Source organism: Balaenoptera borealis (assembly GCF_965194805.1).
Source record: "Balaenoptera borealis genome assembly, chromosome: 1".
In the NCBI taxonomy this organism is placed as follows: Eukaryota; Metazoa; Chordata; class Mammalia; order Artiodactyla; family Balaenopteridae; genus Balaenoptera; species Balaenoptera borealis.
This window is the reverse complement of record NC_138860.1, coordinates 170,948,815-170,964,041: the sequence shown is the minus strand read 5'-3', so window position 1 is coordinate 170,964,041 and position 15,227 is coordinate 170,948,815. Positions and strand designations below refer to the sequence as shown.

The window sequence follows — 15,227 nt, the reverse complement described above, 5'->3', positions numbered from 1 at the left end:
GATGCCACCAGGGTGTTCTCCCATCTTTTAGCATCTCTCCCCCATGCAAGGCCATGCTCAGATCCCCCTTCTTGGAGGCCAGATGGTTTTCCATCCAGACTGGAGTCCAGCAGAGAAGAAAGAGCTTCCTCAACAACTAATCAAAAGTCCTGGGCCGATTCCCATTGGCTCCAAGGGTCACACACCTATCCCCGAACCGATCTGGGTCAGTGGGAAGGAATGTGGTGATTGGCTTAATCCAATCAAGAAAAATCCTGCAATCTGGAGGTGGGGTTGATCCAGCCTAAGCCTGGGATGGGCTGAGAGTAGGGGAGGGGGAAATTCTGGGGGAAGTTACAGCTTTACTAGTAAAAGGGTGACAGAATACTGGATGGCAACAGCCTACAGATATCTTCCACTGGGTTAGGGTAGAGGGCAAGAATAGCTAATGTATAAAATCAAGAGGAATAGTGGGAGAAAAGCCTAATATCCATGAAGCATGGCTGATCTTACTTCATCTTCCCAGTAGTCTAATTAGAGTGTGAGTAGTATTATCCTAAATCCAGAATCCTATATTTTAGTGTTGGAAGGATCTTCAAAAGCACCTGGTGTGACATCCTTATGTTTAGGGATAAGGCAACAGACCCAGAAAGGTTAAGTGACTCTCTCAGGGTCACATGGCTCATTAGTAGAAGACTCAGGTCTTCCCAGGCAGAGGTCGTTCCAGCCGGTGTCCATCTGTTCAGAGGTGCTGCTGAATTACAGTAAACGCTGTGCAAGGCAAGCCTGGCTCTCACTCAAACCAGGCAGGACAGCCTACATGGGCTAGAGTCCATCCTGCCTTGGGTGCGTGGAAAAACGGGTCCCTCATCACCTCCCTGCCCCCAACCCCCCAGCATGGGCAGGTGTCTCCGTAGATACACCCAGCTGCGCCCTGCTGGAGACTCTCTCAGAGGATCCTGGGGCGCTTCACGTTTCACACTCCTGATCGGTAGCTGACCCCAACCTCTGCCACCTGACCCTGCCTCCCTGCAGGTCTGTGAAAGCAGAAAAATTAACTCCAAGAGTATGAAAAATGGTGAGACTCTTCATGGCCATCTAGCCAAAACCTTGCATTTTATAGGAGGCAAACTGAGGCCCAGGAGAGGAGGGACATTCTAATGCAGGCAGAGCGATCCAGGTAGAAGGGCCCCTGGCTCCCAGTCTGATGCTTTCCCACCACCCCACTGGCCTTGCTGGTTGCATGAGCCCTGAGCCGCCCTTCTTGTGACCTCTGATGGGGACTATCAACCATCCACATATTTACACACGGACAACCTCTCTCCCTTAAACAGTATCACACTTTGCAAGGTGTATCCACTGTCCTAGTTAAACATGAAACAAATGAGGGCTAGAAAGCAGTTGGGGGTTGTCCAAGGTCAGCTGCCCACCAGTCAGAGATCAGGGCCAGCCCCCTGTGTCTCAGGACAGAAGCCTTCAAAGAGTTTGTGTCACTTATCCTCCTTGATCCCTGCAAGGCTGGAGTCCCTGTAACTGTTGCCCTAGTTATAGATGAAATAATGGGGCTCAGAGGGGCCCGGCCCTCTGGGCTCCCTCACACAGCTGGTCAGTGGTGAAGAGGGGGTGGGCCAGTGTGCCTGGAGTCCAGTCTGGTACCCTGTCACCCTGCACGCTGCCACTTGTACAGTTGGGAATGGCCTTCCTGAGAGTAACTGGAACCCGACCAGTGGAGCTCTAGACAAGTCAGGGGTTATTTTTCTCACTCAGTGAGGCGGGATTCACTCAATGAATCACTGGGGTGGGAGGTGGTGAAAGCCCAGCAGCTCCAAGATACCATCTGGCCAGCCTCCTCCTCTATCTCCCCTCAGTGTCCTCAGGGTGTGTGGACGCCCTTGAGGTCACAGCGTGGCTGCTCCACCTGGGCCTCCTTTCAGGCTGGGCAGCTGGCGGTCCTCTGGGAGAAGCCAGAGGCCCCTGCCCTTCCAGGGAATTTCCCAGAATGCCCTGCAGCCACCTCTGCCCCGTCTCATTGGTGGGAGCTGTGTCACATGACAGCCTGCAGAAGGACGGGAAATGCAATGTTTCTAAGTAGGGGAAATTGTTGTCCCGGACAAAGTAGGGGTCGTGTTAGGAGGAAAGAAGAGGGTGACTATCGGTGGGCAGCCTGCAGTCTCCGCCCCAACATCTACAATCTCATTTTCATGTTTGCTACCTCCCTGGATCCACGCAAACATGTTTGTTGCGATCAGGCAGTGAGAGGCTGAGCCACTTGCCCGGGACCCCACAGGAGTGGCTTGAGGAATCAGGCTAGAGCCCGGCTCCCTGCAGCTCCCCAGGTCTGCCCTCCTGCCCCGCGTTGTCCGCTCTCTCCTCTCTCACCGTCCCAATTCTCCGCTTCTCCAGCTCCCCAGACCAGCTGGGGTCAGCACATTCCTGCGGGCTGAAGATGAGAGGGCAATTGTTTATCACTTATGGTTCTGACACAGACGTACTTTCAGGCTGAACTACCTTAATCAAGTCTGCTATGGAAAGTCCAAACTCAAACCAATCCCCTGGTGTTACACTCCCTCTCTCACATCCTGCTGGTGGGATAGTCACTGGGGTAACCTTAGCGGAAGACAGTTGGGCAGTGTCTATCAAAATTCAAAATGCACGTGTCCTTTGTCTCAGCAATTTAACTTCTAGGAGCTGATCATTCTGAAATACGCTAGAGTACAAAGCTATGCAACGATCTTCACTACGATGTTATTTGTAATAGCAAAATTGGAGAAATCTAAATGTCTATCAGTAGGAGATTGGTTACTTAAATTATGGCATATCCATACCATTGAGTACGGAGCAGCCATTAAAATGATTGAATTTGGCCTCTACGATCTGACTTGGGAAAATGTCCATGATGTGTTTTTGAATAAAGAAAGTAGACTGATGAAAAATACAAATAGCATTATCAAGATTCTAATAATCTTGGTTTGTATACAGATAAGTGAGTATCTGGAAGGATATGTGCCTGTGTGGGAGACTCTCAGGAAAGTTCCTCATGCATTGAGGCCCTCTCATTACATGAACTCTATGTCCCTTATCCAAGCCATTTGTGCCTGAGATCCCTTCCCTTTTTGCCTACATCAGTAATGTTCCCAACTCTTCTGGATCATTTCAATTAGTGTACAAACACACCATTAATTCTCTAATCCCCCCCAAATAGAAACAAGTCAATATCCAACCTCTTCTGCTACTTTTGTTTCCCTTTACAATAAAACAAAAGTCAGGATTATTACTATCTTTAATTCCCCTCCTCCCAGTTTCTTTTCACTGCACTCGAATTGGATTTCATCCCCTCACACTCCACCATAACTGCTCTTGTCAAGGTCATCAATTACCTATGCACTGATAAACCCAATGGTCAACTTTCAATGACATTTGACCTATCAGTATTTGGAATAGTTGCTCATGGCTCTCAAACCTTCCCTCCTCTCTGCTCTGGGATCCCACTCTCTCTTGTTTTTTTCTGCTTCCCTGGTTACTCCTCCTCCATCTCCTTTGCTTGTTCTTTCTTGGCTCCTCAACCTGTAACCCTTGAGTTATTCCAGAGTTCTGCCATTGGTTCTCTTCTCCTTATCCCCCCTCACCCCCTTCGGGACTTCACCAGACTTGTGGCCTTTACATGCCATTCATATGCTGATGGCTCCCAAATGTACATCTCAACCGGGACTTCTCCCTGAACTTTAGGCTTATACATCCAGCTGTCTATTCATTCTTCCCTCCCTCCCTACCTTCCTGGTCTCCTGCCTCCCTTCTTCCCTTTCTTTCTTCCTACCTACCTCCTTCTTCTCTCTCTCTTTCTTTCTACCAAAAATCATATATTATCTCTATAATTTGTGCACACAAGTTCATGCGTGTGTGTGAAACACCCTTACAAGCCAGAACTATTTTCAATAGAAAGCAGTTCCACACTTTACAAAAGATTTCCAAAGCCTTCCTTGAAATGCTACACTCTCCAGAGAGCTACAGAAAATGATTTTGATTTATAAACCCGTTTCTTTTATGCTCCAATGCAACCCTTAAAAACCTTCTCAATTTCTGTTTCAAGTTCTGTCCAATTCAACCAGTATTTTCCCATGTTCTTACTAAGAGCTGGGTGCTGTGCTTGGCACTGTGGGGGGACAGAGATGAATAAGATCCATGTTCCAAGGGAAACTGGCACTGTCAACTCTCTTACAGAGAAGGCTTTTAAGAAGAACTTACCTGGGCAGCTGATGCCACAGGAAATTTAACAAAACCCTAAGCGCCATAAGCAGATTGAACTGACAGCCCAGAATGAATAAATGCCCCTGGTTTCTGACAAAAATTCTTTCCTTGATTGGACTCCAGCCTGGTTCCTCTGAACCCTCCTTTTGACTAAGCCTAACCTTAGCTCTAAAGAATTGAACAAAACACTAACAGTTTCTAACAGCTCAAGGCCACATCCCTAGGATGTCCTTAGCCCCTCTTAAAGAGCCTGCCTGACAAAGTTCAAGGATGCCAAAAGAAGTTTTGTTTGTTCCAGCCAACACCTGAAGATATAGCTGCTGTCTCCCAATCTTCATGGGAGGGCAGGAGCCTACCTCAATGAGTGCCACTTAGCAAACCCAGATGGGTTTTACATGGACCAACCTTCCTTCCCACTCTTTGTAATTTTTCACTTTCCTGACTCTGCTCAAGACCCTGCCATTGCCTCTCTTCCTCATCATTCTCCCTTTAAAACACCCAATCACCTCTGCACAGATTGGGGTAGAGCTCAGCTCTTTCCCTTAGTGTCAGTAATTATTGAATAAATTCTATTTTCACTGCTGTAACTAATGTCTGGCTGTGTTTATCTTCAACATCTCTCAGGCTGGTGGGGCAGCCAGAAGGGGCATAACTATACACAGAAGGGTAGCTGAGGGATGGCAGGGGGAATAGCTGCCAAAGTCACCTAGATTTTCTCCTATGTTTTCTTCTAGAAATTTTATAGGTTGTATTTTACGTTTAGGTCTATGATCAATTTTGTGTTATTTTTTGTGAAAGATGTAAGGTCTGTGCCTGGGTTCATTTGTTTTTGCAAATAGGTATACAATTTTTCCAGCACCATTTGTTGCAAACACTATTATTTCTCCATTGACTTGCCATGCCCTTTTGTAAAAAACCAGTTGACTATTTTTATGTGGGTCTATTTTGGGGCTCTCTATTCTGTTCCACTGATCTAAGTGTCTAACTTTCATTGTCTTGAAAACTGTAGCTTTATAGTTAATCTTGAAATTGGATAATGTGAGTCTTCCAACTTTGTTCTTTTTCAGTATTATGTTTCCACATAAATCAGCTTGTCAATATCTACAAAATAACTTACTGGGATTTTGACTGGTATTGCATTGAGTCTATATGTCAAGTTGGGAAGAATTGATGTCTTAACAATATTGAGTCTCAGTTCATGAATATGGACTGTCTCTTCTACTTAGACCTTCAAAAATTTCTTTTATCAGTGTTTTTTTAGTATATAGATCCTGAACATATTTTGTTATATATATACCTAAGTTCTTTGGTTTTTTGGTGCTATTGTAAGTGGTATTTAAAAAATTCAAATTCCATTTGTTCATTGCTGGTATGTAGAAAAGCAATAGACTTTTGTATATTAACCTTGTATCCTGTGGCCTTGCTATACTTATTTTAGGTGTTTTTTTTGCAGAATTTTGGTGATTTTCTGTAAAAAACCATGCCAACTATGAATGAAGACAGTTTTATTTCTTCCTTTATGATATATATGCTTTTAATTTCTTTTTCATGTCTCATTGCACTAGCTAGGATTTCCAGTATGATGTTGAATAGGAGTGATAAGAAAGAAGACATCCTTACTTTATTCTTGATCTTAATCTCACCATTAAGTATTGATATGATGTTGGCTGTAGGTTTTTTGTAGATGTTCTTTATTGTGTTGAAGAAGTTTTCCTCTATTCCTAGTTTGCTGAGAGGTTTTTGTTTTTTGTTTTTTTGGAATGATGATGAATAGGCATTAGATTTTGTTGAATGCTTTTACTGCATCAGTTGATATAATTGTATGAGTTTTCTTCTTTAGCCTTTTGCTATGGTGGATTACACTGACTGATTTTCAAATGTTGAACTATCCTTGCATTTTCAAATGTTAACAGTTCTTGACAATACAGAGTCTTCTAGCCCATAAACCTGGAATAAAATCCACTTGGTTGACATGTTCATCCTTGTTATACATTGTCAGATTTGATTCGCTAATATTTTCTTGATAATTTTTGTGTCTGTTCATAAGAGATATTGATCTGTAGTTTTCTTTTGTTATTATGTCTTTTTTTTTTAGGTATTGGGATACTATTGACTTCATAGGATGAATTAAGATGTGTTCCCTCTGTTTCTATTTTTTGTAAAAGATTGTAGAGAATTGGTAATATTTCTTCCTTAAATGTTTGGTAGAATTCACCAGCAAAACCATCTGGGCCTGTTGTTTGCTTTTTTGGAAGACTTTAAAAGAATTATTGATTCGATTTCTTTAATAGCTGAAGGGCTACGCAGGTTATCTATTTGTTTTTCTGTGAGTGTTGGTAGTTTGTGTCTTTCAAGGAGCTGGTCCATTTCAGCTAAGTTATCAAATTTGTGTGTATAAATTTGTTCCCTTATTATTCCCTTAGTATCTTTTTGATGTCCATGGGATCAGTACTGATGACCATTTTTTCATTTCTGATATTGGTAATTTGTACATTCTCTCCTGTTTTCTTGTTCAGCCTGGCTAGAGAAGAGAAAAAAGCTCCTTAAATGATGAAACCGTAAACTTCAAGGTCAGGTTTTACTAGTTTTTTGTAGATTTTTTTGCTCTCTGGCACATGAAATATTTCAGGAACATAATAATTGCATAATGTATTGAGTTGTTATATCTCAAAATGACAGAAGTTTTGAATACTACAATCCCCTGATCTTAAGAAGTTTAGAATTTTAACTTTCAGCAAGTCATTAACAATTAACTGAGCATCTACTATGTGGCAGGCACTGTGCTGGGCCCTGGGATACAATGGTGAGCAAATTAGACATGTTTCCTATCTTCATGGTAACTGGTCTAACATGAGTCATGATATCACAAATAAATAAAAAGTTGCTACTGTGGTAAATTATATAGGGAGAAAGGATCTATGATACCAATTCATAGAGGAATTTGACCAAGCTCAGGAAATCAAGGAAGGCTTCCCAAAGGAAGAGACAATGGAGCTGAGGTCTGAAGATTGAGTAGAAGGTGCCTAGGCAGAAAGCGAAATGTGTTTCTGGTAGGGGTTACAGCACATGCAGAGGCCCTGTGGTGGGAAGGACTACATCAATATGAAGTCCTGAAAGAAGGCCAGTGTATTTGGGGAGGACATAAGGCATGGGAGAGTGTTGGGAACTGATGCTGGAGAGGGCAGGACCTGGCCAGGATGGAGTTGGGCCTTTATTCTAAGAGCTGTGGGAGTTGTTCCTGCTAAGACTGGTCCAAAACACTAAGACCACTCTCCAGCTCCCTCTTCTTTTCTCAGAAGGAAATGGGAGCTGGCAGAGAACTGCGTCCATCACCTATTGTCTTCCTCATTTAGCCAGCTCTGTGGGGCATTCCCATGTAGTTGTTTCTTTTAAATAGTTTTATTGACATATAAGTTATAATAAAATTCACCCATTTTAAGAGTATGATTCCGTGATTTTTAGTAAACTTCAAGAGTTGTGGAGAAAGTGGACATCCAACTTGTATTGGAACTTTCGTATCACATATGACAAAGGAACAATTTCAAAGTGGGTGATGTGGAGAAGGGCAAGACGATTTTTCAGCAGTGTGTCCAGTGCCCTACCGTGGAAAAGGGAGGCAAGCACAAGACTGGACCAAACCTCCATGCTCTATTTGGGCGAAAGACAGTTCAGGACCCTGGATTCTCTTACGCAGATGTCAACAAGAACAAAGGCATCACTGGGGAGTATTTGGAGAATCCTAAGTAGTACATTCCTGGAACAAAAGTAATCTTCACTGGCATTAAGAAGGCAGAAAGCGTAGACTTAGTAACTTCTCTCAAAAAAGCTACTAATGAGTAATAGGTGGCTACTGCCCTATTTATTACAACACAGAAATGTCTATGACCTTTTTATGCATACCGTATCTAAACTGATCTCATATACCAAAATTCAGGTGGTGAATGGCTGATAGAATATTTCTGTTGGACAGTCCTGATTTAAATAGGACTGGCTTGTGGCTAAACGATGATCAGCTTTTTGAATTTTGATAGTAATTCTGGTTCAGCAAGGGCTGTCACTGTTTTCTCCTTCTAAAGATATGATTGAATTTGATTAGTAATGTTCAACTTTTCACAGAGATGGTGAATGCCATCTCAAAACCTATAGGAGTTTGGTTTTATAGGTAGATCTATACAACAGGTTATATTAACATATTTAAGTATTGAGGAGATTCCTTTATTGTTTCATAAAACAGAGCAAGACTCACCTGTATGTTTCAAGTTGTGTTTATCAGCCTGTTAAGGCAAGGGTTGAAGATAAGCTGGCAATGTCTACTTTATCTTTTTGGTCTTAACTATGCCTATTTAATTAAAATTCCCTGTATCTAAAATGTTGCCTTTTATTTAATGAAAGGCATTTTAATGTAGCTTATGTATAATATCGAAGAATATTGAACACACACACACACACACACACACAAACAAGAGTTGTGTAACCATCACCGAAATCCAGTTATTGAACATTTCTATCACCCCAAAAGTTCCCTTGTGTTTGCTTGCAGTTAATCCCCACCTTCCCCTCCCCTCCAAACACACATAATGTCCTAGGCATTCAAGGTCTGATTTCTGTCTCTGTAAGTTTGCCTTTGGTGGACTCTTCATATAAAGGGAGTCTTACTGTATGTAGTCTTTTGCATCTGGCTTCTTTGCATAATATATTTGAGGTCATTCATGCGTAGTATGTGTCAGTAGTTCTTCGTTTTTATTGCTGAGTGGTATCCACTGGATGGATACTCACATTTATGTATCCACTCGAATTTGACGGACGTTTGGGTTGTTCTGCGTTTTGGTTGTCATGAATAATGCTGCTATGAACGTCTGCATATGGATCTTTTTGTGAACATAGGGTTTTTATTTCTTTTAGGAAGATTCCTGGGAATGGAATTGCTGGGTATTATGGTAAGTTTATGTTTAGCTTTTTAAGAAACTGCCATACTGTTTCCCGAAAGTAATTATACCATTTTACATTCCTACCTGCAGTATAAGAGACTTTCTATTTCTCTACTTCTTTAACAACACTTGATATTGTCCTTTTAAAAAGTATAGTCATTCAAGTGGGTGTGAATTGGTATCTCACTGCTGGTTTTAGTTTGCATTTACCTAATGACTAATCTCATTAGCTGAATACGTTAAGCATGTTTTTATGAGCTAATTAGCCATCCATGTATTTTCTTTGGTGAAATGTCTACACAAGTCTTTAGCCTATTTTTAAATTGAGTTCTTTGTCTTCTTATTATTGAATTTTAAGTGTTCTTGATATATTTTGGATACAATACCTTAATCAGTATGTGATTTACAAATATTTCCTCCCAGTCTGTGGGCTTGTCTTTTCATTTTCTTAATGGTGTTCTTTGAAACAAATTTTTAAAATTTTGATAAAGTAAATTTGCTGATTTTTTTTTCTTTTATGGATTTTCTTTTTGGTCTCTTCCAAAAAGACGAAAAATTCTTCGCCTAACACAATGTCACGAAGATGTATTCCTTTGTTTTCTTCTGGGAGTTTTATGGTTTTAGCTCTTATATTTAAGGCTTTAATCCATTTGGGGTTAATTTTTGTGTATGGAATGAAGTGAGGGTTTAAGTTCACGTGGGTAGCCAACTGCCCCAGCATCATTGGTTGACAAGTTTGAACAAATGGTCAAACGTGCCTTGACAATTCAACAAGACATTGAATTGTCTTTGGACCTTAGGTAAAAGACAATTCACTATACATTTAATGGCTTACTTTAGGACTCAGTATCTTTTCTTTGATCTATATGCCTATCTTGCACCAATGCCACACTATCTTGATTACTATGGCTTTATAATATGTTTCAAGGTCAGGTAGTATCAGTCCTCCAACTTCGTTCTTTTTCCAGATAGTTTGGTCTATTCTCTGTCCTTAGAATTTCCATATAAATTTTAGAGTCAGTTTGTCAATTTCTATAAAAAAGCTTGCTGAGATTTTTATAAGGATTGCATTTAATATGTAGATCAATTTGGGGAGAATTGCCAACTTGACAATGTGGAGTCTTGCAACCCATGAACATGAAATATCTCTCCATTTATTTAGATGTTCTTTAATTGATCTCAGCCATGTTTCATAGTGTTCAGTGCACGGTCTTGCCCTTCATTTGTTAAATTTATTCCTAAGTATTTTCTTATTTATGATGTTATTGTGAATGGCCATATGTTCATGTTTTATTTTTACCAGTCTGGCTGTTAATTCTTTCTCTCAGTTTCTTTTTCCTGGAAGTGACCTCATTCTAAGACCGGGCAGAATCAGGAAATCAGGAGGGCTTCACTTTGGCATGTTCTGTGCCCCCAGCCTGGCTTCAGAAGACCCAGGTTTCCCAAAGCCCAGACACCAGCTGGTTGCAGCTCAGAGTACAGTTAACCTTGGAGGCCCCAGATAAATTACAAGGCTGTCCTGTCAGACAAGAGAGTTTAGAAAGGTGGGAGCCACAGGAAGTGGATCTCATGGGTGTGCCCTTCATAGGGGCCTTTGGGATGCAGCAGATCCCAGATGTGGGTCCCAGGAACCATGAGCAGGGCTGCAGGCTGGGATGGTGCCCTGGGCAGGGGGAGGGGTGGGGTGTGGGGGGGCAGGGGGTGGGGTTGGTCACAGAAAAGGGCAGTGGCTGAGGCATGGGCAGCTCTGGGCAGCTGGAGGAGGACGCTGTCCCGACAGGACTGCTCACCCACGTGCACAAGTGCCCACCCTGTGCCAGGCGCTGAGCTTGTGGCCGAGCCTGGAGCTGGGCTAGAGCTACTCAGAACCTTGGGGCGACATCAGGCCTGGAGCACAAGTTGGGGCGGGTCCCAGGATGGGGAGACAGGGCAGCCAGAGGGAGGACCTGAGAGAGGCTGAGGGGGAGCTCAATACCTGTCAGACCAGTGATGGGGACCAACTAGTGAGTGCCTACTGTGTGCTTCGCACAATGCTATGCTTCTTCTCATTTAAGTCTATGAGGATGGAACTGTTATTGCCTTTATTTTACAGATGAGGAAACTGAGGCTCTGAGAGGTGACATAACTGTCTGCCAGGCACCAGCCTCTCCAGCTTCGTCTCTCACCTCTGCTCCACCCCTTAAAGTTACAGCCCATCCTCCAGCCATTCCAGACCATGTGCTCCTCCTTGAACAGGCCAGATGCTTCCCAGCCTCTGAGCCTCTGCACATGCTGTTCCCTCTGTCTGGTGTGCCCTTCCCACCATGACATCCCAACAAACTCCCCCCCTCCCCCCTCAGTTCAATGTCACTCTGTGAAGCTTGCCCGACCTCCCCAGGCAGATTCACACAAGCCCTGCTCGGAGCTCCCCCAGATCCCACACATCCCTGCCGCCGGCACCTCCCACTGCACCAGACTCTCCTGCTCTCGTATTCCTCACCCACCAGGCTTAGAGCTCCCGGAGGACCAGGGTATGGCTTATAAAGTGCTAAATAAGTGCTTCTGGGCGCCTGAACGAATGAATGAGTGAGCAGGTGAGTGAAGGCTTTGGACCACAGAGAAGTGAAGAGACCCCGGCGGTCATGTCTTGTTCTCCTGAAGGGTTGACATCAAAGGTCACCAACCCCTCGTTGACTCAAACAGGGGTTTCAGGGACTGGAAATGGCATGAGAAGGTCTGCAGTCCATGCCGCTGCCTCTAGGCTGGAAGCCAGTGTCTTTCTTATTTGATGGATGAATCAGAGGACTCACCCTCCCTGTTCAGTGTCACAGGCAGCACCCTGCCAAGAGCCTTGATTTGCGACAGGCACATCCAGCATCCGCCACAGTCATCAGAGCGGCCTGGCAGCCCCAGGCATTGTGCACTCAGCACCTGCCCAGCCCTGTGCGGTGGGCGCCGTGAGTATCATCTAATTCAGCTCTCACTGCACATCAATTGGGTGTGTACTACACCTTCATTTTATCTATGTTTCGTTGTGCTTAGTTTTCTCCGTACAAAAGAAATATATGCTCATCTTAAAAACTTTTTTAAGCAATAAAGAAGATGAGAGCCCTCATCAGCATGTGCTGTGATTCCCATTTCACAGATGAAGAAACTGAGGCTTGTGGTACTTTCTATACAACACCTTATTCCCCTATGATCACGCAGCTGGGCTCTCTGTCTGCCTGGTGTGACAGCGGCAGCTCAGTGACTCACGGGGAAACCACGGCCCTGCGGAGGGCTTGGGCAGTTGGCAACAACTGGCTCATTTGTAGCGATTTTTCTTCAGGGTTGGTGCTGGCAAATCGATATTCAGTTGTGCCACCCATTATGGTGCCTGCCTCCCCACTCAGGGATGGCAGAGAAGAGCAATAATCTTGACAAAATCTAAATAGCACTGTTCCAAGTGAGCTGGAGAGGAGTCTTTGTGCATTGGGTTCCCGGGGAGTCCATAAATCTGAGGCTGATGAATTACCTGGGCAGGTGCCTCTGCCACCGGCATCCTCGCAGAGGACCAGAAAGTGGGATAATTACTTTTCTGGCACTGGTTGTCTAGAGCGAGTGGGTCCATTTTTCTCTTTTATTACCATTGAATTTCAGGAAAGTGTCTGCTGAGTCCCCCGCCCCTGCCCCCCTTTTCTTAATGTTGGATTTATTTGATGACTCCACTAGGCCTGGTGGGGGGGGCCAGAGGGAACCCTGCAGTGAGGAGGACTTGGCCCCTGAGCCCACCTGCCCGAGGCTTCAATCGGCGGGTGCCATGGGTGGGTGGCTGGACACCCCCCCATTCATAACCATCATCCCCATCAGTGGTGCCATAAATTTTCCTTCCTTCCCTTTCCCTTGCTCTGTGGGCTGGCTGTGCCCAAGTCAAGGCAGCAGTAATGGGCTGAGGCAAAGTTTTTCTTAGTCTTGGGAGATGTAGTCTGAGCAGCCACGGACAAAGCCGAGATTTGAGGTTCAGTTATTAAAGGAAGATGGGAGAATCTGCTGGGGGGGCACTGGCAGACCCGTCCCACTCAGGCATGTAGATGAGGGGTGTTTCTGGGAGTTGGGGTGGAGCTGGTAGTGCGAGAGGAAGGAGCTGGGTCCATTCTGTCCTCTCCACCTTCTTTCCCTCCCCCAAGACCTGCTTTCCACTCCATGTTTCTCAAACTTGACACTGATACGTGGTTCTTTTGTTGCCTTAATTTGGATCTCTCAAAGTGCCTTCTGGATCATCTCTTAGCTCTGGGATCCCTCAAACTAGGGAGACCCCCCCCCGAACATTTGGATAATTAGGTAACGTTTACATCGACAGAGCCTTATACATCTATGGTAAACACTGCTGAAACTCCTTGTTTATTCACACGCTCACTCGCTCACTCACTCACTCAGTATTTACTGGCTACCTGCTCTGTGACAGGACCTGTGCTAGGGGTTGGGGATACAACAGAGAGAAGAATCAGATATGGTTCCTGCCCTCCTGGAGCTTAGACTACAGTGGGAGCAGACAGTAAAAAAAGTAAATCATCTATGTACAGCTATAGCTCTAGTAAAGGTTCAGGGAAGGCTGTCTTGAGCAAGTGATGAATGCGAGTTTCTCAGGTAAGTGGGAAGAAAAAAGCATTCTAGGCAAAAAGAACAGCATGTGCAAAGGCCCTGGGGTGGGCAGGTTAGCATGACCAGGAGGCAAATGTGGCTGGAGGAGATAAAGTGAGGGGAGCAGGGTAAGGTGGGGCTGGAGCAACATTGGCCCAGGCTGTCTCTCCAGTCAGGGCTGCAGGAAGCCTTTGCAGGCATTTGAACAGGGAAGTGTGAGCCCTAGTCCGGCAGTCTCCTAAAACATTCTCCACTTCTAGAGAGAGCTGAGGCCACTGCGATTCTTTTGCTGTCTTCAACCAACTGTGTTCCCACACATCTGGATTCGCTTATGTCAGAGCCAGATTCACTGCAGTCCGTGGGGGAAAGAAAGAATCCAGAGCAAAACACTGGCTGCGGCGATGCCCCCGGTTCACACTCCTGGTGTTGAGGCCCGAGTCCCGGACAGACCTTGGCTGCTAACACCGCTGTGTTTCTTGGCCGCTGCTGTGACCATGTGCATGGATGGAAATAGTCCCCATTAGCCCTTGTTGACCTCACTCTTGTCTAATAACCAAGTGTAAAGCCTTCTCTGGATTAAACTTGGCCCTTTGAGCCTCAGCATAAACAGGGAAAGATCAATCCTTTCAGGACACAGAGAGCCAAAGTGCTTTCTCTTTTGGGAAACCGCTCACCCCCATTCCAGGAAGGTCTGAGTGGGTGCTCTCGGGATCTGCATTAACTCTGTCTCCCTTGCCTGTTCCCTTGTGTTCCCATGCTCTCTCGAATAGAGGGAAGGGGTGGGCTTACAGTTGGCTAGGGGCTTGGGTAGAAGTTTAGCCCCCCTCACCTCTACCATGGCCTGTGGTCAGTGACCATGAATGATGTAACATTAATAGTTGGGGTAATGAGGGCATCATCATCTCCCCCTTCCAATTTTCCTACTGACTCTTCAAGTAGGAGCCGCCACACTCTTGGGACTATTATCCAGAAGCATTTGCCTCAGTTTCCACCTCTCACTTTCTCTTATTTAAGGGAGAAGCAGGGGCTTGTCTGATGAGTGCATTCAGTTGACATTGTCATTCTGTAATCCACACAATTAGATTGAACCAATCTAATTGGACCAGCAATATTGGCCCAGTTGAAGACCATGGTGCCGGGAAATGCTCCCTATTTGTCACCAAAGTGGGTCGACTCCCAGGCTCTGCCCCTCACTAGCTGAGTCATCTTAGTCAGGTGACCTCACCTCTCTGAGCATACCCTGTAAAGGGTGAGTGGGGTTGTCCAGAGCAAAATGTGCTTGGAGAGCTGTGAAAGGGAATGCAGACAGCAGGGGGCATTGGCGCAAGAGGTCAGAATTACCCTGGTGTCTCTATGTCTCCTGGCTATGTGTCTACTTCATTGATAATCTCTTTCAACAGTCATGTCAGTCCTTTGCGTTATCATGAACCTTGTGTCTGTAATGTAATGTTGCTCAGACTCCAAATCAATAAGACC

General features: G+C 44.7%; 1 pseudogene across 1 annotated transcript in view; it reads left to right on the top strand.

Moving 5' to 3' along the window:
• LOC309621894 (cytochrome c pseudogene) overlaps nucleotides 1-10,773 on the top strand; it is a 94,151-nt pseudogene extending 83,378 nt beyond the window's left edge. The window contains exon 2 of the transcript in view: nucleotides 7,758-10,773. The product of the transcript in view is annotated as a cytochrome c pseudogene (transcript). The remainder of the gene's footprint in view (nucleotides 1-7,757) is intronic.
• Nucleotides 10,774-15,227: the final 4,454 nt, after the last annotated feature.